The sequence below is a fragment of the Panthera leo genome, chromosome A3 (genome assembly GCF_018350215.1).
Source record: "Panthera leo isolate Ple1 chromosome A3, P.leo_Ple1_pat1.1, whole genome shotgun sequence".
NCBI lineage: Eukaryota > Metazoa > Chordata > Mammalia > Carnivora > Felidae > Panthera > Panthera leo.
Window position 1 is genome coordinate 44,584,714 of NC_056681.1, and position 24,237 is coordinate 44,608,950.

General features: G+C 40.7%; 1 protein-coding gene across 1 annotated transcript in view; it reads left to right on the forward strand.

Moving 5' to 3' along the window:
• Window positions 1-24,237, forward strand: part of RIN2 (Ras and Rab interactor 2) — a 223,719-nt gene that overhangs the window by 39,814 nt on the left and 159,668 nt on the right. Inside the window, exon 2 of the mRNA XM_042931729.1 lies at window positions 5,745-5,868. The gene's annotated coding sequence lies outside the window, so the exon portion shown is untranslated. The remainder of the gene's footprint in view (window positions 1-5,744; window positions 5,869-24,237) is intronic.

Here is a 24,237-nt window from a genome sequence, read left to right on the forward strand (position 1 = left end):
AGGAGCAGAGAGGGCTTACAACGTAGATAACGTCTGCCCCAAGTGAAGGACAAGGGCGGTCTAGTGGGGTTAAAAAAAAAAAAAGGAAAGCTTCACAGTAGTTCAGAACACAGAAATGTGGAGGGAGAATGTAGAGAGTGGAAAAGAGACTGGAAAAATTTGAATTGTGTGAGCATTCCACCTACCATTCCGCTCTGTGAGTGAACAGCCTGGAGTCAGCATGATATGGGCCCCCAGAGTCTGCTGTTTCCCCAGGTGGTCTGTTTATGGGTCACTTCTCACTACTGCGAGCCTCTCCACACAGCAAACTGCATTTAAAGATAATTTCTTTTTTAACTTTTTATTTATTTCTTGGTGAAGTAAGTTCTATTCCCAGTGTGGGGTTTGAACTCATGACTCTGAGATCAAGAGTCACATGTTCTACCCACTGAGCCAACCAGGCACCCCCTTTTTATTTTTTATTTTATTTTAATTCCAGTATAGCTAACATACAGTGTTATATTATTTTCAGGTGTACAGTATAGTGATGCAACAATTCTATACATTACTCAGTCCTCATCTCTTGTGTTTTTTATTTTAGCCATTCTGACAGGTGTGAGATAATACCTCATTGTAGTTTTGATTTGCATTTCCCTGATGATCAGTGATGGTGAGCATCTTTTCACGTGTCTGTTGGTCATCTCTATGTCTTCTTTGGAAATATATCTGTTCATGTCTTCAGCCCATTTTTTAATGGATTATTTGCTTTTTGGTTGTTGAGTTTTATAAGTTCTTTATATATTTTGGGTACTAACCCTTTATCAGATTTGTTATTTGCAAATATCTTCTCCCATTTCATTTTTAGTTTTCTTAATTGTTTCCTTTATTGTGCAGAAGCTTTTTATTTTGATGTAGTCCCAAATGTTTATGTTTGCTTTTGTTTCCCTGGCTTCAAGAGACCTATCTAGAAAAAAAGTTGCTATGGCCTATGTCAGAGAAGTTGCTAAGTGTGCTCTCTTCTAAGATACTTATGGTTTCAAGTCTCACACTTAAGTCTTTAATACATTTTGAATTTATTTTTGTGTATAGTGTAAGAAAGTGGTCCAGTTTCATTCTTTTGCATGTAGTTGTCAAGTTTTCCTAACACCATTTGTTGAAGTGACTTTTTCCCTTTGCATATTCTTGCCTCTGTCAGAGATTAAGTGACCATATATATATGGGTTTATTTCTGGGATTTCTATCCTATTCCATGGATCTATGTGTCTGGTTTCGCTCCAGTACCATACTGTTTTGATTACTACAGCTTTATAGTATAGCTTGAAATCTGGAATTGTGATACCTCCACCTTTATTTTTCTTTTTCAAGATTGCTTTGGCTATTTTGTGTCTTTTGTGGTTCCATACAAATTTCAGGATTGTTTTTTCCAGTTCTGTGAAAAAATGTTGTGGGTATTTTGATACAGATTGCATTAAATCTGTAGATTGTTTTGGGTAGTATGGACATTTTAACAACATTTGTTCTTCCAGTCCATCAGCATGGAATATTTTTGTATTTCTTTGTGTCATCTTCAATTTCTTACATCATTTTTTTTTATAGTTTTCAGAGTACAAGTCTTGATTAAGTACCTCCTTGATTAAGTTTAGTCCTAGGTATCTTATTATTTTTGATGTAATTGTAAATGGGATTGTTTTCTTAATTTCTCTTTCTGTTGCTTCATTATTAGTGTATAGAAATGTGACGGATTTCTATACATTTATTTTGTACCCTGCAACCTTACTGAATTCATTTATCAGTTCTAGTAGTTTTTTGGTGGAGTCTTCAGACTTTTCTATATATAGTGTCATGTCATCTGAAAATAGTGAAAACTTTACTTCTTCCTTACCAATTTGGATGCCTTTTACTCCTTCTTCTCGTCTGATTGCTGTGGCTAGGACTTTCAATACTATGTTGAATAACAGCGGTGGGAGTGGACATCTTGTTCCTGACTATTGGGGAAAAGCTCTCAGTTTTTCACCATCAACTATGATGTTAGCTGTGGGTTTCTCATAAATGACCTTTATTATGTTGAGGTGTGTTACCTCTAAACCTACTTTGTTGAGTGTTGAGGGTCTTTATCATGAATGGATGTTATACTTTGTCAAATGCTTTCTCTGCACCTATTGAAATGATCAAATGGCTTTTATTCTTTCTCTTAATGATGTAATGTATCACCTTGATTGATTTCCAAATACTGAACCATCTTTGCAACTGGGAATAAATCCCACTTGATTGTGGTGAATGATTTTTTTTTAACATAGTGTTGGATTCAGTTTGCTAGTATTTTATTGAGAATTTTTGCATCTATGTTCATCAGGGATATTGGCTTGTAGTTTTCTTTTTTAGTGGTGTCTTCATCTGGTTTTGATATCAGGGTAATGCTGGCCTCATAGAATAAATGTGGAAGTTTTCCTTTCTTTTCTATTTTTTGGAATAGTTTGAGAAGGAAGGATAGGTATTGACTCTTCTTTAAATGTTGGGTTCTCTTTTCAAACCATCTGGTCCTGGACTTTGATTTGTTGTGAGTCTTGATTACTGATTTAACATCATTGCTGGTAATCAGTCTGTTAAAATTTTATATTTCTTCCTGATTCACTTTTGGGAGGTTATATGTTTCTAGGAATTTATCCATTTCTTCCAGGTTGTCCAATTTGTTGGCATATAATTTTTTATAATATTATCTTATAATCCTTTGCATTTCTGTGGTGTTGGTTGTTCTTTCTCTTTTTCATTTCTAATTTTATTTATTTGAGTCCTTATTTATTTGAATCCTCTCTCTCTCTCTCTCTCTCTCTCTGTCTGTCTCTCTGTTTTTATAAATGAGGCTAAAGGTTTTTCAATTTTGCTGATCTTTTCAAAGAGCCAGCTTCTGGTTTCACTGATTTTGTTTGTTTGTTTGTTTCTGTTTCATGTATCTCTGCTCTAATCTTTATTATTTCCTTCCTTCTGCTAGTTTTAGGTTTTGTTTGTTGTTTTTCTAGCTCCTTTAGATTTAAGGTTGGGTTGACTTCTCTTGCTTCTTGAGGTAGACCTGTATTGCTGTAAATTTCCCTTTTCAAACAGCTCTTGCTGAACCCCAAAGATTTTGGATTATTTTGTTTTCATTTGTCTCCATGAATATTTTTATGTCTTCTTTGATTTCTTGGTTGACCCATTCATTCATTGGTTAGTAGCCTGCAATTTAAGCTCCATGTATTTGTGCTCTTTTTTGATTTTTTCTCTCATAGTTTCATATGAAATTTCTAGTTTCATAGCATTGTGGTCAGAAAAGATGCATGGTATGACTTTGATCTTTTTAAATTTTTTAAGACTTATTTTGTGGCTTAATATATGATTTATCCTGGAGAATATTCCATGCCTACTTGAAAAAAAATGTGTATATACTACTGTTGTAGGATTGAATGTTCTGAATATATCTGTTAAATCCATTTGGTCCAATGTGTCATTCAAAGCCACTGTTTCCTTGTTGATTTTCTGTTTGGATGATCTATCCATTGATGTAAGTGGGGTGTTAAAGTCCCTTACTATTATTGTATTACTATTAATTACTTCCTTTGTTATTTTGTTAGTTTGTTATTAACTGTTTTCTATATTTGAGAGCTTCCATGTTGGGTGTATGTTTACAATTGCTATATCTTCTTGGTGGATTATTCCTTTTGTGATTCTATAGTATCCTTCTTTGTCTCTTATTACAATTTTTCTTTTAAAATTTTAAGGCAAGTTGATTTATTCTCTTATGTTAGTCTTATGTTAGCAGAAGATGAATCTCTGCTGTATTTATGTTAGAAAGAGTGAGTTTTAGCAAAACGACATCATCAAATTAACATTAAATTAATCTTGTTACTTTGAATTGTATTGGTTTACATTCGTGTTCTTACATGACTGATAATTGTATATGGGTTTTATAATTATGTAGGATCATGATAATCAGGTATTTATACCTAGTTATTTTATGTTTACATACTTAATATTATAATATAAATAATATAATGGAGGAAGCACTTGAATTTCTGTCCCTTATAAGGATAACCTTTTTTAACTCACTGGCTTCCTTTGCTGTGTGTGACTGTGTGGCTCACTGTGAGTACAGTGGGCCAGTAAATTAACCCCCTATTTCTTGCATATCTATTAGCAAAGATTAGGAGACATTGTGATGTGATGTGAATGGCCCTTAAAACTTATTGGGACTATTTATCAATAATCTTATCTAAGTGTGAAATAAGAGTCAGGGGAAAAACCTGAATTAAAAAAGAAAGTGAGATTTAAATTGTTACCCAAAAAACATGATGATGACCATTGATATTGGTAATGGTAGCAGCAAACATTTATTGAGCATTCACTAAGTAACCTGCAATGGGCCAGTGCTTTCCATGGATTACTTTACAAGCATACCCCTTTGAAGTAGGTGCTATTCCAGTCACCCCACTTTACATAGAAGGAACCCAAGTTAAGTGAATTGCCTGAGAAACACAGCTGGGATTCAAGATCAAATGTGTTGCCCTGAGGCCTGAGAGCTGAAACTTCTCAAGTGTGAGAAGAGGGTCAGGGAGGCTGTTCCGGGCTAGAGCCTAACTCACATCCAGAGAACGAAGACATGCATGTGGCATCTGCACAGGAGTGTCCTGGAGGACGTGCTGGCAAGGGAGTCTGTCCAGTTACACAGCCTGATGGAGAAGCTGAAACTATGAAATATTATCAAAGTGTAAAAAACAAAAAGAGAGAGAAAGAGTCTTCTTATACTGATGTAGGGAGTTTTATAGGACATCTGGAGCATGGAATAAGTGGATGTAGGATGACACACAATGAACATTTATTTAGAAAAGAAATATATATGTGTAAGTATGTGTGTGGGAGAGAGAGAGAAAGAGAGAGAGAGAGAGAGATTAAATCTTTGAATGCACAGAAGTGATCTGGAAAGATTTAATCCCAAACTTATAACAGTGTCTACCCCTGCTGAGGATGTGGGCTCCAGTTGTTAGTGGTGATGGTCAAAGGGACTTGAGCTTTGATCTAATATTTGTGTTTTGTTTCTGTTTGTTTGTGAGCAGTTTGACTACATTTGTGTGCTTGGGTGATTTTGGAAAGATTAAGGCATTGATACAAAAAATGAGATATGGAGATAATTTGGAATTTCATATTCAGGCTGGTCCCATCTTCAAAGTCCCAGACTGGAAGATTGCATGACTCTGTATAAGCTGATATGATGCAAGGGATAATAGAAAACAAAATGACACTTAACTGAAAGAGAAGACAGCTTGGTTGGTAATTAGCTCCATTTTTTAAAGTGAGAGTATTTTGGAGTTCTAGCATTGGCATAGGGATTTAAAGAACATTCTGGTAAAGTCCTTTTTTTTATGTCTATTTAGAGACGGGGGAGAGAGAGAATGTGAGCAGGAGAGGGGCAGAAATAGAGGGAGAGAGAGAATCCCAAGCAGGCTCTGCACTGTCAGCACAGATCCTGACACAGATTCTATGAACCATGAGATCATGACCTGAGATGAAATCGAGAGTCTATGCTTCACTGACTGAGCCACCCAGGTGCCCCAGAAAGTCCTTCTTTAGGCCCAGGAGTAGGACTGAGTGTCAGAAAAGGAAGGAAAAGCCATTTGCTGGGCTCCCAGCTATGAGTGCATCCTTCCAGAACCAATGAGGCAAATCCGCTGTGCAGTTTTTCATGGTATTTTTTTAATGCTTCCAACCCTCTAAATGGCCAGTTCTGTGTGTTGTAGATGGAGATAAGAGATCCGGACTTCTGAACTTCTACTGGAAGAGATAAAATGTGCAAGCCCTTCGGGATGTTGGGGAGGCTGGGGTTGAACTGAAGAGGAAGACAGAGGCATGCTGATGTGAAGGGTATGTAATATCGAGATTATAAAACCCAGTGCATGGCACCCCAGGGATTTTTCTGGCTTCCGAGGTTCTACAATGCAGTTGGAGAGGTTGTGTGCTCTAGCTCTGATATGCTGGTATGGGTGTGACTTCTCTGACAGGGGCAGCTGCTTACCTGTTTCCAGGAATCTTAGGGATTCGGTGTATGATGCATTGGCCACAGGACCAAACCAACACCAAGGTGGTTGAGGAGAACATAAACTGTAGCCACTTACTTTATGGAGCACAAAATACATGCCAGGCAAGGCTCTAAGCCCTTTAATGGATTAATCCTTTTAATTTTCACAATACCACCATGAGCCAGGTACAGTTGTTGTCATTTTAGAAATGGGCCACCAGGGAGCACAAAGAAGCTGGTTACTCACTGAGAGTACATCGCGATGGTGGAGCTCCATCCCAGCATAAAAGCCTTACTCTGCTCCCTCTCTTCCTTTCTCATACATTTCCCACAACCTCTCTTCCTATCCCTGCTTTTCATCTATTTTTTTTTTCATAGTATCTTAGGTTTCCATATGACAGAGAGTTAGCATCAGAGAAATGTCAGCATATGTCACTGGCAGATCGTATTTCCCCCAAATGGCCACAACAATATTGCTTAGAACCTTGCCATGCTCCCTCAGGCACAGAAGTTACTTTCCTTCTCCTGGAGTCTGGATGGAACTCAGTGACAGAGAGAGGGTGGTGGGAGTGACACTGAGTGACTTCAAAGCCAGATCATCAAAGATGACGTGGCTTGCACCTGGATCACTCATTCTCTAGGAACGCTTGCTTTGAGACCAGCCACCATTTTGTGAGGAAGCCCATTGGAATGGTGGCACTTGTGTCTTTCACCTTATATCTAGTCATACACATACCACTGCAGCTGCTTGACAACTATGAATAAATCTTATCTCTACATTGTCCAGAATGTGCACCATTTTACCCTACGCTTAGTAGGTGCAGAGCTCCAATAATAATGGAGGCGGCAGCAGGACCAAAATAGGAGGGTTTTTTTTTTATTATGATTAAGGATAAATAAATGCATGTAAAATGTTAGACAAGTTTAATTCTTTAATTGTATTTTTTATTGCCTAATCCATCAGTTAACTTTTGCTGCCTGAAAAAACCACCCCGAGGGGCGCCTGGGTGGCTCAGTCGGTTAAGCATCTGACTCCTGGTTTCAGCTCAGGTCATGATCTTATGGTTCATGGGTTCGAGCCCCACATCGGGCTCTGTGCTGACAGTGCAGAGCCTGCTTCAGATCCTTTTCTCTCTCTCTCTCTGCTCCTTCCCAGATGATGTGCTCTCTCTCAAAACTAAACATTAAAAATTTTTAACAAACAGCCCCAAGATGTAGTAGCTTAAAATAGTAGCCTTTTTTTTTTTTAGTTTGGGACTCTGCAGGTTGACAGCTGAGGTGGGGTTCTGCTGGTCTGGCTGGCTCAGCTGGGCTGACATGAGCATCTTCAGTCAGCTGCCAGGTTGGTGATGGTGGCCTCCCCTGGGATGGCTCCCCTCTGCTCTGCATGTCTCTCACCCTCCTGCAGGTTAGGGCTCCGAGAGAGTGAGCATGCGTGGCTTCTTGAGTCTGGGGCTTGAAATGACACAGTGTGCATCTGCCAGATTCTTTTGGCCAAAGCAGGTCACAGGCCAATCCAGGTTCAAGAAGAGAGAACTAGACTGCAGCCATTGGTGGGAGGAACTGCAAAGCTGTCTTGCAAAGAGCAGGCCTATAGGAAGGGTGGAGAACTGTGGCTGTCTTTGCAACCCACAATACCACGTGAAATGCTAATATTGTACTGCGGGTATTAACAGCATTACGATAGAGAATGGTAGAAAGGAACCCACGTGTATGGTTGATAATTTACGAGAAAAATGGAACTAGGCTGAGAAGAGAGGACAGCAAGAAGAAGCCGAGATGGGGAGAGAATAGAAGAGCCATGGGCCATTCTGTCCGTTCCCTTCCTGCCTAACTCTGTAAAAGGGGAATTGAGATGGGACGGGCATAGTAGAGCACAGGGAGAATAGTTGGTAGTAAAGACTTTCTTTTCTTTTGCTGTGCTCTTCTCCCCCATTGCCAGCTGGGGGTGGCAGGTGATGAAGGTGTGACTCTCATGTCTAACTTGGGGGAGCCAGCAGGGCTCCCCAGAGGAAGAAGAAGGGTCAAATGATCTGTCTGCCTAATCGCTTTGTTCCCATGGGATTTCAGGAAGGCTTCAGCTTATGAACACTTGGCCCCTTGAAACTACCACAACATTTATTGTCGTATTTCATCATCATAATAGCCCTATAAGGGTGGGCTCATTATTATCCTTGCTTTACAGATTGGGAAACTGAGTGCTAAGAGGTCAAGTAGCTTGCCCTTAATCACAGTTGGGCAGTGGCAAAGGCTGGGTTCAAATCCGGGCTGTGCAATGGCTTCTCTAGCACACTTGGCTGAATCCTGTGATGCCAATGTGGCCTGAAGGTTTGACAGAAATGGTGGCCCCCATGCAGGTGTGATCAGAGAACATGGGGCTTACTCCTTTCCCTTCCCTTGGCCTGGCCTTCATTTGGATCCAGGTCTGAGGAGCATGCTACAGAAGGGCAGGGCTGGTGGGATGACATCACCAGAGGAGAATTTGTCAAGGAGCAAGTAAGCAGCTATCTTTGGGATGACCCCCACCTTCCCCTGGGTAAGCAGGAGTGGGTCATTTTCAATCCTACCTGGGTGATCCATTTCCTTCCACCCCCTCTCCACCCCCCCAGCTGAGTCCTGAGGCCCCAGGGGCTGGGATTGAGTGCCCTATTTCATGGCACCTAGAGGGTGCTTTGGAAGGGTCTAGAACAAACCTAGGTCTCTGCTCACCAGATCAAAATCCTCAGTCTACTACTGGGCCCATCCTAAATAGTTCCTCTGGAAATGCCTCCCATGCCTTAGCCAAGCACACCGAGGGCACAACCTGACTGGTGTCTTCCCCTGGACTCTTGTATCTTCTCTGATTCTTGGGTTTCTCCTCCATGTGACAGAGTCTCACTAATTACATATAATCAGTGGAGAATGCTTCATTCTTTCTGTTGCTCTCCCTGCTCACCGTTTAAAGGCTCATGCTGCCATCAGCTGGCTGAGAAATTTAAAGTGGTTTGTGAAGAATTTATCTCTTCTTGTCATTCTTTTTTCCTAGGTATTTTCCTCAGTCCTCCCTGTTCTTTCCAACATGCAGATGCAGCTTAGAAGCCCGATAGTAATAAAGAAAAGCGAGTCTTGCTTGAAAATAGTAACATTTCTTTATGGCTTACTGTGAATCATGTCCTGTTCTAGGCACGTAACACATTCTTTCCTCACACAGTCCTGAGAGGTAGAGAGGCACTGTTTTTGTCCCCGCTTTACAGAGGAGAAAACTGAAAGCAGTGAAGTCATCTGTGTATCATGGTCTCTGGGACATTCAAGTGCTTGATGAATGTTAGTTTTTATTTGTAAAAATGAGCCGTGCTTAGCTTGAGTCAAGAATTCATGTGCTGGGGCACCTGGGTGGCTCAGTCCATTAAGCATCTGACTATGGCTCAGGTCATGATCTCATGGTTCGTGAGTTCAAACCCCGCATCAGGCTCTGTGCTGCCATCTGGGAGCCTGGAGCCTGATTCAGATTCTCTCTCTCTCCCCCCCCTCCCGCCCCTCCCCTGCTCACACTGTCTCTCTTTCTTTCTCAAAAATAAACATTTAAAAAATTATATATAAAAAAGAATCATGTGCAAATATTTATATGGGCATTGATGCTCAGACAGGGAAGGAGAGGGGTGGAACTGAGAAGGGGGAAGGCCATCAAGATGGACCATGAGTGGGTGACACTGAGAAACTGGGGCTTAATCCCGCTGGGGATCTGTGGGAGACAGTGTAGGATAGATCTTGGAATCATCCCACCAAAGGACATGGAAGCTGGGGTATTCTTGGAGAAATCATGGGGATCTTTTTAAAGTAATTGTGAATTTCATCACTCTATCCTGTGTGTTGCCACCCATTTGTCCAGGGAAGGAAACCGGGAAAAGCTATTGTGCATTACTCCCCTTGGCTTCCTATACTTCCCCTGTGTTCTTCGCATCAGCTGTCCCAGTCACAGTGCAGCATACCGCCCCCAACCTCAGTGGAAAATTCATAATAAGCATTTATTTAGCTCATACAACTGAAAGTTGGCTGGGGTTTGGCTGATCTGGGTTGAGCTCAGCTGGGTGGCTCTGCTTCTGGCATAGGTCCAGCTGGGCTTGGCCTCTCTTGGCTGAGGTCTAGGCTCAGGCCTGCTGCACCTGAGCATATTCTATGTCAGGCTTGTGGGCAGCTGGTACTCAATGGAAACTCTGTGTGTGACCGTGACAGAAGCATAGGGGTGCAGGTGGAAACCCAAGAGGCCTCTTAATAGACCTTTCTATATTACCTTATTGACTAAAGCAAGTCACACAGCCAAACCCAAGGTCAGAGGCAGAGAGGGTTAGTAAGGCACTCTACTGTGTTTCCTCTGTCAGGTGCTAAAGTGTGCAAATACAATGTGAAATTTAAAAGTTTTACCAATGCCAGTTTTCGTTATCACTTTGGGCAAAGTCCCAAATCTTTAACAATATTCTAATTTCTAATTAATGGGAGATGAAATGGTTCTTTAAAACTGCACACCCTCAGGTTCCAGAAACCTCTTTGCTGTCTCAGACCTCAGCTGGAGATTGTTGCCTTATCTCCTACGATGAAGTCTCAGTGTGGACTCACAAAGTGTCTGGAGCTGTTGAGCTCTGCTGTCCCACCATGACAACTTGTTACCACCTGGGCAGCTGCCTAAATGGCATCTGCCCCTGCCAGTTGCTCAAGCTTGTCAGAATGAGATAAGAGCAGCAAGTGGAATGAATAAATTGTCAATTATATTGATGGGTGTATTTTCCTGCATTTCAGGAGAAGGATTGAATCCTGTAAAAATCTCATTTCTCTGCTTTTCTCAGTGCCTTGGCTCTCTCATCTGGCACGACTGCAGCTTGGCTGGAAGGAGAGGAGGCAGAGCTTTTATGTTGGTTGGAATTTGCAGCCATAAATTTGCAGGACTTTTTCCAAGTTAGCATGGAAAAGACTTGCCGTTTTATGCTTTTTGTGAGTTGTAAGTCATAAAGCATATGCTCAGGGTGGCTTGACTGTTGTGTTCTTGGCCCTGTAAAGGAGGTCTGCTGAAAAAATAACCTAAGCCTTGAACGATTAAACGTCTTTGCAAATGCTTATAAGTTATTTTTACTGTGTCCATGTAGCAGCCGAGCAATCAAGTGAACACAGACCTTGATGCTAACGTCTTGACGATGGCACCTTCTTTGTCCCAATAGAGCATTCTAATTAGCCCATGAAATCATATGCTTCATTAATACTAAATCAAAATGCCTGTGAACTTAGTGGTTTGTTTCTGTTTTTATAAATGCACAAGGGTGGAGCAGAAAGTGCCGGATGTGTGAGCCAATTACTAAGTGTCACTTCTTGGTGGGAAGGATGGTGGGGGTGGGTAATTGAGACAGGGAAGGGAAAGCAGTTGTGTTAATGGGCAGATTACCACTGTGGGCAAGTGGGGCTCCATCCTGCAGGCGAGCTCTGGGAGAGTATTCGACCTCAACTCAGAGTTGCTTCACCAAGGAGTGAGGTTGCTGGGGTATTTTATTCACCAATTCCCATCCATCACTGGTGAGAAACATTTCAAGGGCCAGTGATTCACTGGTCTTCTGGTCCACTCATGGGTGAGTCAAGCCTGCTGCTGTCAGAGTCTTCAGAAAGAGTGCCACTGGTACTTGCTGTGAAAACCCTAGACAGCTGTGGAAGTGGTAGGTGCTGAGGGGACATGGTGAGGCGCTATTGGCATCTGCTATAGGGCACTCCAGAGATTTGGGGGAATGGAAGGAAGGAATTTGTAGCTTTTGAAACTGAGCACAGCAGAGGCTAAATACTGTGAAGGCCTTTAGACTGAATGGTGAGCATTCGTTTGGATGGTTATTTAATTTATTTACATTTGGCACAGACATACAATGAAACACTATACAACCATTACCAAAAGAGGGAGAGTTAATGTGCTGACATGAAACTCTATTCAAGTTATAGTTTTGGCTAGAAAGAAAGCACAGTGCAGAACAATATGTGTAGAATATGCTACCTTTTTTTGTTTTTTAATTTGATAGAGAGAGAAAGCTAGAGTGGGGGAGAGGGGCAGAGGGAGAGAGAGAGAATCTGAAGCAGACTCCATGCTCGGCACGGAGCCCAACATGGGGATCAGTTCCCACGACTGCAAGATCATGACCTGAACCAAAATCAAGAGTTGGATGCTTAACCGACTAAGCCACTCAGGTGCCCCTAGAATATGCTTTCATGAAAACATTGGTTTATAATTTACATGTCATAAAATTCACCCATTTTAAGTCTACAAATATGAGTGTTTGGGTAAATACATACAATTTTCTAGAAATTTCATGTAAATGGAACCATATAATATTTGGACTTTGTGTCTGACTACTTTCACTTAGCATATGTTATTAAAATTATTCACATCATAGCATATGTCAATAGTTTGTTCCCTTTTTTACTGTGGAATAGTATTTCATTGTATGGATATATCACCTTTTTGTTTATCCATTCTACAGTTGATAGAAATTTGGTTTGTTTTTTTGTTTTATTATTGCAAATAATGCAGTAATGAACATCCACATGCAGTCTTTATGTGGACATATATTTTAATTTCTCTTGAGTAGGTACTTAACCAGTGAAATTTCTGGGTTATATGGTAAGAATATGTTTAGTTTTTTAAGAAACTGCCACACTGTTTTCCAAAGAGACTGTATCATTTTATTGCATTCCCACAATGTATGAGGGATCCAGTTTTTCTATATCCTTACCAACAACTGGTATTGTCCATCTTTCTGAGGTTAGTCATTCTTTTTTTTTTAATTAAAAAATTGTAATATTTATTTATTTTTGAGAATGAGAGAGAGAGAGTCTGGGGGAGGGGCAGACAGAAGGGCAGAGGATCTGAAGCAGGTTCTGTGCTGACAGCAGAGAGCCCAATGTGGGGCTGGGACTCACAAACTGTGAGATCATGATCTGAGCCGAAGTTAGATGCTTAAGCAACTGAGCCACCCAAGTGCCCCGAGGTTAGTCATTTTGATAGAAGTGTAATGGTGTTTTATCGTTTCCTAATGAAACTTTATTTGCCATACTTTATTTGCCATTCATATATCTTCTCTGGGGAAATGTCTATTCAAATCTTTTCTCATTTTTCTTTGTTTTCTTATTGATTAAGAAGGGTTCTGGACTGTTGTAATTTTTTTCTGTAAGGTCAAAATTATTTCCAAAGAGAAAGTTAAAAAAAAAAAAAATCCCTGCCTCCATCATTGTCCCCGTGTCCCGTCAGAATGGTACACTCAGGAATTGTCTTGTGGTGTTACATCCTCAGTAAAAGAAATAAAAGGAAGGGCGAGATCAGATTTTTGATCTTTTGCCAAGAAGTGTCATTGGTAAGGACACAGTGGATCTTTATTTATTTTTTATTTTTAAAAATTTGTTTAAATGTTTATTTTTTTTGAGACAGAGAGAGGCAGAGCATGAACGGGGGAGGGTCAGAGAGAAGGAGACACAGAATCTGAAACAGGCTCCAGGCTCTGAGCTGTCAGCACAGAGCCCAACGCGGGGCTGGAACTCACAGACCCCTACATCATGACCTCAGGGGAAGTCTGACGCTTAACCGACTGAGCCACCCAGGTGCCCCTAGGACACAGTGGATCTTTATTAAATCAAAATATACTTCCTCAACTACTTTTTCTCTGTGAATGGGAAATTGGTGATTTAAAAAATGTCCAGATGTTGGATAAAGCAAAACATGAAAGGGCTCGTTATAATCTTTCTTTTTTTCAGTCCCTGCAGAGGTCATCTTCCTCAGCCTTTTCCCTCCGCATATGGTAAGGTCAGGCACTTGGCTGTGTGTCCTACTGCCAATGTAGATAGATTCAGACCTGGGGAGCAGAGGAGTGAGCCGAGCTGGTTCGCCCATGGGCACAAGCACTTGCTTCAGGGCGCCAGCGTGTTCCCCAGTGGTGCCCCCATTCACATCTTCTCCGCGTTGACACTGTGCACAGCCAGCGGGTCTGTGGAGTTGCCTCTCTTTCACTTCCTGCCAAATCTGCTATTTCTTCTACATTTTCTCATATAACGAAAGTGAACTAAATATATGCCTGTAGCTAAATTTACAAAGTTCAAGCAGAAATGAATAAGCTAGTTACCTAATAGCAGATGGAGTATAAAGAACAATGAGATGGAACAGAGATAACGGCGGTCCGCATGCCATCTCCTTGACTTAATGGCTTTCAGGTTTTCAAATATTTAATGCGTACCAATTATTCATTCTTTCATTCATTCATCGAATCTTTAGGAAATCCTACAATGCATCAGACACTTTGTGAGGCCAGAGGGTGTTGGTAGTGAACCAGTGTGACAAAGTCCTCTGCTCTGAGATTCTCACACTCCTGGGAGAGTTAGACAATATATAAGCAAGTAAATACACAACTTATTCCAGGTTATACTAAACATTACAAAATGAAACAAAATACAGTGAGGAGGTAGAGACGGATGGAGTCATGAAAATTCTGGAAGGATGGACTACAGAGGATTAATAGATCTAATTGTTTAAATCTATTTATTTATTCATTTTAGAATTTATTTTCAAATTTTCCTATAACAAACTTGTATTGCTTTTGTAATAAAAAGGTTATTCTAAATTTACAGTAAAACAGTTGATTTGAATGTTTACTTGGTTAATCAGATCACTTGTTTGTATCCTAGTTTTTAACCAAAAATATTGAAAAAAATCAACTGGAAAATAAAACATAGTCTTTATTATCTGGGGGTGTGGTTTCTTAACATGTTAGGAATTTTGATATTTGGAAATACAAGATAAACAAATTACAAAAAACCAGGAGTGTTTATAAAATGCTTTCCTGATTGGTAATTTGAAATGATTAATAATCCCTTCGAGTCTTGGTAAATTGTAAATTTTGCTACTAGTTAGATCAAAGTAAACAATGGTAGCATTAAATGAAAGATGCAGGGACCAAAACATCTGAGCCCAAAATGCTGTTTCTGACCTTGTTTTGTTTTGTTTTTACTGGCAAATGGGAGCACAAAGGTGTTTCTAGGAGTTCACACAACAAAACATAAAGTGGAGATTTCAGCCACTTAGTTAGCTTGGCCCAAGAAAACTCCCAAACTTGGAAAATTCAGACAACGATAACGGATTTGAAGGCATGACCCAGGCTATTTCCTGGAGGCCCAGCTCCCCAGAACAGATGCCTGTGTGTATGGTATGTGAGGGGTGATCCTTTCTGCCCTCTGCCCTTCTCCCACCTCGGTGCTCCTTTTCACTGATTGGTGCCACTTTCCGAAAGAGGTGACATTTTATTTCGTAATACCACCACTTAGATCATAACAAATAACTAGTGGGGTCACACAACACCCCCACTCAAGACCCTTACCCCAAATCTTCCTGCCTCATACTGTCAAGTTGTTCAGTTTCTGGCTCATACTGATTTCAAAATCTATTTGGCCATCTCTGGTGCTGGAATAAACCAAATCTTATCCAAATATGATCTCCATTTTATGTTTTGTAAACTTGGTCATGTTTTCTTGTAACTAACCAATTCAGATGCATACTTATCCAGTTAAGCACCGACAAAGAAACTGAAAATTTGTGCCCGCATGGATTAGTCATTGGCTTGTACATTAAATCAAAGCTCTATGGCCCTACTCATTGTTTCTAATAATTTCCATTGTTTCAAAGTGATTGATTTCAACAGCTTCGAGGCTTGTTTTTTGTTTGTTTATTTTTTTACTTGCTTATTGATTGGATTCTTAAGGAGCCCAACTTCTACTCCCTTATTTTGTATTCCTAGGTAACTCATTACTGAAAAATTGAATGATGCTACTCCAGAGAATGCTTATAGTAATGAGGTAGGAATTTTATCTACAGAGATAAAGAATGCTCTAAGCAAAAGTTAACATTTTAGAGTTTTATAGTATTCAACAAAAAATAAAGAAGGTGTCTAAAGGACTATTTGTGATGGAATAAAAAATAACATATTGGCTCCTTTTTTCTTATAACAAATACCAACTTCACTAAAAATAATCCATTTATTTTCATGTAACTACTTTATGCACTATACTAGTTCCGTTTTTCCCCAAGTAGATGTATTGGGCTTTGTTTTGAAAATGTGCCCTCTTCTGCCTTCTTTGGACTTTGAAAAAGCAGAAGTTATACTGACATGCTCAGCGTGGTATTTGCTGATGTGTGAGTGTGTGTGTGGTTTTAATTTTTAGTTGTTTTTTTCTCCCTCAACCTTTTCTTTTAGTTAATGGGAATCACATTACATTTTCCACTCCTGAGCACTGTGATTCATTGCCATCTATTTCCTCCGGAGCTCACTACCCCACAGAGTCTTCTGGGAAATTGATTAGTCACCATCGAGCAAGGCACCTTGCGTGCCCGTGGTCAGCATCTACTCCAACAACTGTGTCATATGGAGGAAGATTAAAGTTTCTGTAGCATCTTCCTTTGGGGAAGTAATAGGGCGTCAGTTTGCGGGTCTGTGGTTTCATCTTTACAATGTAATATACAAGCAAGTTGGATATTACAAAAGACAGATACCTCATTAGGTTCAGAAAATTATCAGGCACACTTCTGTCTCAGGAAACAGACATTAAGAGTTGGTCACAGCCCCTTGCACTGTGGCACACATATAGTGTTTGTGGATGGGTTGAATCTTAATATATTGATGCAGTTTTGAAAAAGCTGGAACTGATTCATTTATCTCAAATATATTCTTGTCTAACCCACTTGGGTCTAATGGCAGAAAGTTTCAAGCCAAAAGATTTTTCTTCATAGGTCAGACTTACAAAGACATTTCTAAAGTCCTACCTTAATCATATCAATTATGGTCTTTAGGTTTCAACTTGCATTTAGCATTGCTGATCGACAGCTTGTAATCACCTATCCATAAAATACAGTTGTGATCTTACCTCCATCTGAATACCACCTAATCTTAGGGTGCTTAGCTTGCTATCTATGCAGTCAGAAGAACTCTTTAACTTTTTTTAATCAGAGTAGCCTCTTCAAGTTTAAGGAACTAGACCAGTTGAAGAGCAGGGACAAATGGTTAACCAGGTAGATAGGCTGAGCAAGGTGTCAGAAAGTCAATTTCTGGGCTGAGCCCTGGGTAGCATTGGGAAACTACTTTTGCCTTGCTAGGACTTAGGCTTCTTATAAGTCTGTTAGCATGGAGAAGTAGAAGTGGACATACAGCAGAAAACAGTGCACCCACATAAGGGTTAGACATGGTTGACCTGTAATCAGAACTGGGTCACACAAACAAAAATCCTGACCAAATATTAGATGAACACAGAGAACTATAACTCCTTAACCTTTGCTATAAAAAAGTATTGCCAGTTCTATCTCACTGAGACGACAGAGTTCTTGTTTGGATATTCCACTCTTCCCTGTCATGTTGATCATCTGGAAGCTCTGGGAGAATACAGAACATAGTGACCTTCCAACTTGGAATTAGAAGGTGAGTGTTGACATGCTGTTGAGACAGTCAAGGAGAGCCATGTTCAACACCAGCTCTGACACTGGCCAGCTGCAAGACCTTGGAGAGGTTACTTAGCCTTTGAAAAGCCTCACTTTTTTCACTGACAGAATCAGTTTGGAGTAACCTCTACCTGAAGGCTTGGGGTGCTGCGTTGGAAAGGGTTCTGAGGTACCCCATTGGGATATATCACCACACCTGATCACCAGTGTCTGTGATGTCAGGGAGAGAGGAAGTCTGCCATGTGCCATCCACACAGTGATCTCTTTCTTCACTTCCCCCTCATACTAACAGCACTCTGAGATGTTGCGACTTACGACAAGTCCAGAGAGCCATATTTGTTGGTCCGGAGGGCCTATTTGTTGCTAATGTCATGGATAAACTAGCTAGCCTGAACGTTGCTCAGAAATCTTTCACAGGCACAAAAACTCAGTCAGCCACAAGGGGAGGCCCAGGCCATAGGTTGTTTCTCCTAATTGGATTCAGAGCGTGGTTTCCTGTAAACCACGGTACCCGGATACTGCTCCACCCTGGGAGCTAGTGCCTGGTGGGGAAACTGGAATACTCCCTGCTGTTTTGGAATGTGAAGGCCAAGGAAAATATACTACTTTTTCAAAAGGTGCCTTTGATGAGCCTAGAGCTAGAAAGAAATTGAGTGGTTTCAGTGGTGATCCCCATGGATCACTATTCTGCAGTTGGAGGTAGTGGGGACCTGACAGGTCCCCTCCACCAACAACCAAGCAATCCAGGGCAGCTCTGATAAACTGATATTCATAAACCCTTTTTGTTTCTGTTTCCATTCCTGCTGCAGTGTTTAGTTTTAATTGTCTTGTCCCTTCTGGCTCTTACGATGAGGAAGAATTTGTTTCCATGTGAGTCAAATAATGTTTATTTTCTCTACCCTTTTATTTATTTCACATTTTACACATTTCATAGAACTTAATTTCGGGGACTAATTGGACATGGTGTGAGCTGGTCCCAGAATGTTGCTGCAGGCGGTATGGGCAGTGCTTGTCTAGAGGAATCTTCTGGCTTTATACCTCAGATTTCATCCATTTCATCCATTGGCCATGCTGCACACTCACTACAGTGTCTCTACTTCCTGACTGTGTGTCTGAGCTCCAAACTCGTATCTCTAACTCTCTCTTGGTCATCTCAGCTTGGGGACCCACTTCTCAAACTCAGATCGTCCAAAGGTGAGCTGTTTTGTTTCTCCTACTACACCTGCTATTTTTCTAGATGCTGTATTTTGGTAAATTTTACCACCTCTACCCAAGTTTCCCATTGCTGAAATCTGAATGTTGTCTCAGATACTTTTTCCTCTTCCTACCTCATACATGTATCAAATCCTATACCCTTTAAATAGATCTCACATGTATATATCTTCCACCCTTTATATTTGTCTCACATATGTACTAGCCCCACCTCCCACCTGATTGGCCCACCACATTGTCACTCTCCTATTAAGAAATATTCAGTGGTACCTCAACATGACCCATAGAGTCAAACCTAAATTTGTTTGCATGGCCTACAAGATAATCTGTTCTGTCCAACCTCAATTTCCCTTCCCCAGGATACTTCCTTTTCCCCAGGATACTCCCTCTCTAGAAATAGCAGTACTGGATTTGCAGTTTCTCCAAAGCACATCACCTCTCACTTCTATATGGCATTTCTCGTGCTTTTCTCTCTGCCTGGAACCCGTTCCACTGCCTACTTCCCCTTCCAGGCTCAGCTCAGATTGCCTTCCTCGTAAAGTTCTTCTGGTCTCCCTCGGAAGAACTTACACTTCTTACCGTATGTTCCTATTGCATGGGTCACAAATCTCAATTTTAGCAGTGGTCTTGTGAGTGTCTTGATGCAGAGGGCAGCATTTTAATACATCTGCTATCTGCCTGGTACATTGTAGATGCCCACTCATGCTGGTTAAATAAAATGGTTGAATGACTTGTGGGCCAAGATACACCCATTCTCAGTGCCTAGGTTGGGAAAGTGAGACCTGGAAAGATGAAAATCAGGATTAGAGCTGGCTCATTCTTCTCCCACATGTTTTTGGAGGATGTTTCTGCACTACCCAGGAACATGGTCTCCAGAACCTTCAGGCCCACAAAGTCCATTCTTGTCTGTGTTCCATCCTTTAAGGTGGACCCAAGTGTATTTTATACCTATGTGGCCCAGAGGTCTGAGCTTCCTGGAAGCTTTGCAGGCTAGAAATGCTGCAGGACAGGTGTGGGACAGGCTGACCAGTTCTCCAGGACTGACAAAGAGGATGAGAACTGCCTAGACCTGATCAGTAGAAGTGGCAGCACTCATTTTTCCTTCTTGCATTTTATCAGAGCTTTTAGATAAATTTCCTATCATGAATCCAAAGAATGGGAAGAATTTTTAGGGGCTGGACCAGTGCAATAAATGGAAGAGCCCATATCTGTATGAAGTAAGGGACTCTAAAAGCCTCCAATAGATTCTAAACTGATATCCTAATTTCATCTTTCAAACTCTATTGTTCAGGTCCTATCCTTACTCCTATCCTGATCCTCACTAAGTACCTGTATTCTGTCAGGTGTTAGAATTATATTAATTTACTGTGATGAGCACAGGGTGATGTATGGAATTGCTGAATCCCTGTATTGTACAGCTGAAACTAATATTACACTGTATGTTAACTAACTGGAATTTAAATAAAGACTAAAAAAAAAAAAAGAGTTACATTAACTTAGAGCACAAGTAATGGCTCAGCTAATGATGCTTATTCTCCCAGGCACAATAGGTGCTTGCTGAATTACACTAATGAGAGAGAGAAAGAGAGAGACATACACACAATTATAAATCCCAAATGCTAAAACACTGTATACATCTATTTGGATGAGCATAATGAATTTTTAATTATTTATGGCCACTCTTTATTGCTCATGCTAATATATACATTAATATGGTTATTTAATCTTGACAGCAAGTAAATAATTCAATTTAATAATTGAAAAGTGCTTTGCATGCATTTAACATGTTATTTCTTCACAATGTGTCCTGTAAAAGGAGGTGGCTGTTTTCATAAATACGTCTTATCTTGGCCTAGCAACTTAGTAAACCAAACTTAAAAAAAATCTTTTAAATAATTTCTGGTGGTTCATAATAATCATTAGAAAACTAGCATATATTAAAGACTTACTATATTCCAGGCATTGTGCTAAGAAGTGCTTTTCCATAGATTTTTACATTGAATACTCATTTTACAGTTGAGGAAACTAAGGGATAGGGGGACCAACTGCTCAAAGTATCCCTCTTAGTGAATCCCTGTTTTAGCAGTTACAGAGCCATAGCAAGAAGATGTTGCCAGGAGATTTCTTACCTTAAAATCAAAGCTAACTGATAGTGAGCGTGGTAAGAAAGCAGAAGGTAGTGAAAATATTTATGCTCTGAAATCTGAAGGCTGAGTTAAGTTCGATTTCAGTGTTTAGTAGCTGTTTGCCCTTCTCTGAACACAAGTAAGAGAATGGTAATAACATCTTCTTTGTTCCCTGCTACAACCACCCGGAGACTAGTCTAAGCATTAGCAGAGTTATTAAAGTCCCTTAAAAGCTGGGCCTGAGTAAGATCCTACTTTGGGACCCTGAACTAGGCCTCCTTCCAGATGACACTTCCCTTCCTGGAAGAGGTCTAAGGCAGAGAAGGAAGCTTTCAGGACTCTTTCCTACCACCAGTTATCAAGGTGGGGGTGGTGGGGAACGTCTGCCCTTGACTGAATGTAACTTGATTTTAGACTGACCAAAAATAAATAATCTTTTTTGAACATAGGGATTCATTATAAAATTATTTAAAATATATTAACTACCACATCCAATTATGATATCACCATGATTATTACTTGGGATGAGTTAGATTTGTCTTTAAATGAATTGGTTTTTTAAAGTAAATAACAGTACAGTATTACATGTATATGGCAAAAATTAATACAGGCAGACATAGATTTATGGTATATCTAGTTACACTCAAGTGTTCTTCAAGGCCCTCCCGGTGCCCAGAGCCCTTCCAGGGGCCTGCAGGCATTTTGCATTAGTAATTTTGTATTCTTTCATATAAAGGCGGCTTCCAAAATAGAATAAACTTCATGCCCCGTGAAACTTGGATCTACCCCTGCATGACTTGGACTTTGTAACGGTTGTAGGAGCTTCTTAGAATTTCAGGAAGAGTTTTGTTGTTGTTGTTATTGTTTGCAAGTTCTGGCTGTCAGAGACACAATAGGAGACAAGAAGAAAAATGGTCTTGAGCAGTTTTTAAACAACAACCTCAAGACATAAGGTACAAGAGCTCAGGTGTCATCAATCATTTCCCGATAGGAAAGAACACTCAAAGGCCAGCCTCTTAAACCACTGGATAGAAGCTATCCACCAAGGATCACCAGGCTAGTACACCCCTCTCCAGGAGGCCATGTGTGTTGAAGTCTAATTACATCTCAGTAGCCTCCTCCTCCAGAGACCTGCTCTCGGCTGAGAGGAACCTCCTTACCTGGGAAGATATACCCAGTAGTGCAGCCCAAGCCATTGACTGGCTGATACACAGATGTAAAAGGGAGGCCCTATGCCTCAAGTGGGATAAGTATGGTTTAGTTCATGCTACCACAGCTCCCCGTGGAGTCGGACTAGGGCTAGACTTTACCTGTGTTCACACAGATTTGCTGTCTCTGTTTTCCTCACTCCCTGACAAGACACTCCCAATAAGCTGTGTGCATCTGAATCCCCATTTCAGGCTCTGCATCTGGAGAGTCTGATCTAGGACTAAGCCTTCCTCACCCACCACTCCAAATGCTTGAGCAGCCTATGCTTGGCTCTAGCCCTAGCAAACAGGGGCTCTGTGCTTTCCAGGACATCCTTCTCAGTTGTAGGCAACTCTGATCATAGGTGTGTCATAGGCTGAGCCCAGCAGGTTGAGCCTAGTTTTATGAAGACAGCTCCCCTTCCTATTCTTTTCTTTACTCTGAACCTTACCAGGCCATTCAGCTAATCCTTTTGTGGGCAGGTTTCTGTTCTTCTCTCACTTCCTGGCTTCCCTTCTCACTGTAGTCCAGCATAGCAGAGTACCAGTGTTGGTGCTCACCAAAACTGAGCCCTATGAACTGAACTGCCATGTTCTCACTGAGAGCTGAGGACTCACAGCAGGGCTTCCCTCAGTGGAGAAACTGTTTTCAATGGGCCCACATAGGATAGGCATCAGTGATTCAGGCAATGTCAACATCCATCGTGGCGCTAACATTCAACTTTGATCCAGAGACCCTTACCCATGTGTTCTTGGTAGACCATACCTTCCCCTGGTACGTGCTGTAGCAATGTGTTTTGTACCCCTACTCACAGGATTTCACATTTATTTCTGCCAAATTTCATTTTGTGATCCTACTATCTCAGCCACTTGAATTGTATTTTGTATCCCAAATTTGTCATCAGGTCCTATTTTTCCAAAGCATGTTACAAATGCTGCTAGAGGTAACCCAAAAGATTCTTAGATGGTACTCAAATGAGCATTTTCTAAACTTTTATTTCATTGTTTCTTTTAATTCTTATGAACTTAATTTATACTGTAAAATATAATTAGCACATCAAATACGTGGATTCTTTTAATATAAATTTAAGTTAAAAATGAGTCAACTTAAAGAGAGTCCTTAAGCCCATGTGGTACATGGTAATGGGAACCGTGAGGGCAGTACATGAATGACTGATGTTCAGGAAACACTGCTTAGAAGATTTGACATTTCTCTATACTTTAACCCATTTGTCAACTTCACCTTCACTCAACCCTTATCCTAGTTCAACTTACTAATAAACATCCGGAACAGGAAAGGCCTGGAGAGAGACTTGGGGCCTGCTCCACTTGTTGCAATCCATCAAGTAGGGCTCAATGTGTGTGGGCATTTAACTATCATACTGTCCTCCTCTTATGCACAATTTCTATCTTACTCAAAAGGTGTCATTATTTGTTGGCTCCTTTTATGAAATTCAGCCCCATTGGTAACAGGTTCTTACTAATTTCCTAGTCTAATAGCCCTGCCAAAAACATAACAAGTGTGGTTAAGCTGACGCAGCTTGCCTTTGAAAACCCAAGCTGACCCCTGGGGATGAACAATTTTTGCCAAACCATTTTGCCAATAATCCCAACTATAGTCATGAGTAAGGTGGCCCTCCAGCCCACAGCTGCATAGCTGGAAGAGTCCACTGCCTTCTCTGTTTTTTGAAGCCAGGGGTCAAAATTATTCACCAGCCTTGACCCAGCCCCTCTTCAATTTCCTATGAATGCTTGAAGATGACCACAAATAATCTCACGTGTGTTTTATTTTTAACTGTAGCCTGGCATGTGATCCTACCATATTGGGAAATGGAAATGCCTATGGAATATCCAGATCCTTGAGGATTCAGTCCTGCATATTAATGCTGGCTTCCTCTCCCCAGGCTTACAGTCTTACTTCTTTCTCTATTTGTTCGTATTATGGGTATTAAATACTCCAGTGGACAAGGATTTGAGTACGTTTGCTCCTCCCTTATTCTGCTGCCAGTCAACCTTACCTTGTTCCAAAAATACCTTTTAAAAGTTCCTTTATGGTTTTATTTAGCTGTGTTTTATTTGAAAGACATCTCTTCCTGGGTTTTAAGGCTTCTAGACGGTATTCACATAGATCCACCTCAGTGTGGGACTCAACCAGGCCTCTGGGACCTGTACCCATATTTTGTCCTTTCTGGCTGTGAGCTCACTATAGAGCTGTCT